Genomic DNA, 3001 nt, shown 5'->3' with positions numbered 1-3001 from the left:
GACTGACAGGAGTTGTGGGCCTATTTGGAGAGAGAGAAGAATCTTCTGCCTGGTGGATGGGAAAGGATTGGAGATTTAATCAGGACCATTGCAACCTATTAGGCAACTAAGATTTGGGGGGCGGCATTTTCTTCGGTGGCCACCGCAGCGGCCGGATCTTCGGCCGCCCCAGTCGCCACCAGCATTTAGGCAGAAGGAGCTGGGGCAGGGAGGCACGGGGAGGGCCGCCTGCGGCAAACAAGGTGGGGGACGGCACGCAGGGGAACTCCCCATCCCAGCTCACCTCTGCTCTGCCTCCTCCCCTGAGCACGCCGCCCCACTCTGCTTTTCTCCCTCCCAGGCTTGCAGTGCCAAACAGCTGATTGGCGCCGCAAGCTTGGGAGGCGGGAGAACTGGAACAGCAACGGCGTGCTCGGGGAGGAGGCGGAGCAGAGGTGAGCTGGGGTGGGGAGCTGCCGCACAGCTCCCCAATCTGGGGGGGTGGGGAGCTGCCGCAGGGGGGGCGCCTCAGTGCGGAGGGGGGGTGGGGAGCTGCCGTGGGGGGGTGGGGCGCCTCAGGATGGGGGGGTGGGAAGCTGCCGCAGGGCTCGGGGAGGGGCACGCAAGGTGGAAGTTTCGCCTATGGCGCGAAACATCCTTGCACCAGCCCTGGATTTAATTAACAAATGATGGAGAGAGACTGAGTCCTGGAAGAGGGAAAACAAACCAGGCTCCAAAGACTCACTCCCCTCCCAACAGTTACACATGGTGGACAGGAGGGAGAGCCATGCTCTGCTTGGCCTGGGTCTGACCCTTGTGAGGTTGAGGATCTCCTCTAGGGAGCTCGGTGCCCTGAAACAAGGTCTCCACCATCTTTCTCACACACACACAAATACTTATGGGAGGAGCAGGGCTGTTGTATCGTTTAGCATTGTCCAGGCTGGGATAAGAACAATCTGCTGTCACTGCCCAGGGTATTAGCATTCAGAGATGGGATTATATGGAGCTGAGAGAGCGGGAGTATTGAAAAGAGCAATAACCCCATTTCTGGGAGGGATTAGAACCAGAGAACAATCCAGGCTACATGAAATGCACAGGCCTAAGGCAGAGACAGCCTAATAGCAGGGAGCTTCAGGGCAGGACTGAGGGACATTGGCAGAGCTGTGTGGGAAGCCCAGGACAGAAATACAAGTGTAATATAATGATTGGGTCACTGTTCCATACACAGCCATTGGCTCTCAGACTCTGTTCAGTCAGAGCTGCTGTGTATGGTTAATCTCATCCCAGTGAGCTTTGGAGGATGAGAAGGTTGAGCTGATGCTACCACACCTTTTACACTCTAATGATATTGAGGAGTTGCTCTGATGCATATCTACTGAAACCAATTGTTCATTCCCCACCACGCCTGGCAACATCCTATCTTGTTTTATCCATTACTCTCACTTTATGACCAGGAGCTGAGAGAAAAAAAATCAATGTGTGTGTTTCAGGTTCCCGCTCTCCATCCATTGGCAGTGTCACATCTCTCCTATATAATTTCTTCCCTGTATTCAGAGAGGACTTGGAAACCGCTTGTGGGACAGATTGTTCTCACCAGCCTCCATAGTCCTGTCTGAGGTGACCAGGCACTGCAATGCTGTGGTGGCTAGCTCTGGCCCAGAGGTGGCCCGGGTGATTAGATTGATGCTTCCTGACGTCAGATGAGATCCGTTAAAAGGTATTTATCTCAGGATTGGGCCAAAGCTGCAGGAGAGATTAAAAGAGATTGAGGCCAAGATAATCCCCCGCAGCAGCATCCCGCAAAAGCAGCTGCCAAAAGGCCTTCAAGCAAATGCTTTTGCCAGCCCACCCAATACCATTCCCCATCCCACCTCTGCATCCCCCTGGGGCCATGATCCCAGCCCTGCCCCCATACATGAGGGTTTCTATCTGGGGGTGGCCAGGATACCACAAGGGGCACAGGCCTTTCTTCCCCTGCCTGTCGGGTTACGACCTGAGCCCTATCCCTATGAGGGTCTTTTTCTCAGGAGAGTGTTGGGATTCAGTGTCTGGCACAGCCCCCCCGCCCCCCCATTTTATGATCCTAGCTCTTTCTGCCTAATCTTCATCTGATTACTTTGTTACTAACAAAGTGAGTCAAATCTTTATGCTGTGTTTTTCCCTTCAGAAGCAGCACACACTCTCCTGTCCCTCCATCCCCTCCCATACCACCTGCTTTGCATTAAGTCCCAATCCGATTTCCCCAACTCTCTGGTGTCTGATTTAATTTGCCTGACGCTGCTCCTAGAATCAGCCCTCCCCAACCCACCTCTCCCCCCACCCCCCCGACACAGCCTCCCAGCTCCCCATGGGGAGATCAGTCTTGGGAGAGACTGACACACCAAGAGTGAGAGAGGGACACAGTGTGTGGATAGCTGGCGCCAAGACGGGAAGGACTGCGTGACCAGGGGCTCCCATCCTGACGGGGGACTAAATCCCCAGGGGACCAAGGGAGTGCCAACCAGGAGGGGACAGCAGTCACCTCTCCCCACAGACCACGGTAAGGACATTCCTTTGCTGCTGCTTGCCCTATGCCTACCTCCCTCTCCTTGGCATTTGGGGCGTTCTGTATGCCCAAGTGGGTCCTAGATGCCTTATCTGACCCTCTCTGCAGGTCTGGGGGGGCCCTGGGTGTGGGTCTCACTTTGTACATAGATGTGTAGACCGTGGAAGGGGATATTTCTATAGGAGGAAGGTTGGGGTTAAAATCAACTTGTCTCTATTGCACATGGGATGCAGACACCCTTTCCCAGCAGGACAAAATCACAGCAGTTTCCAGCATGTCACAGGGGTGTATAACCCCCCTTGTAGGGAACTGGAAGTCAGACTCTCCAATAGGACCCCACACACTCATTGTGCTCCCCACCCGGCTCTTTGCAACAAGCTCCTATCCCATTTGAAGAAAAAGAGCGAGATCAGGGTAATTTTATCCTTGCCCTTTGATCTCCGTAGCAGAGGAAGAGGATCATCTCTCTATCCAGCT

This window comes from Trachemys scripta, chromosome 1 (assembly GCF_013100865.1).
Source record: "Trachemys scripta elegans isolate TJP31775 chromosome 1, CAS_Tse_1.0, whole genome shotgun sequence".
Lineage (NCBI taxonomy): Eukaryota > Metazoa > Chordata > Testudines > Emydidae > Trachemys > Trachemys scripta.
This window is presented reverse-complemented; position numbering follows the sequence as displayed.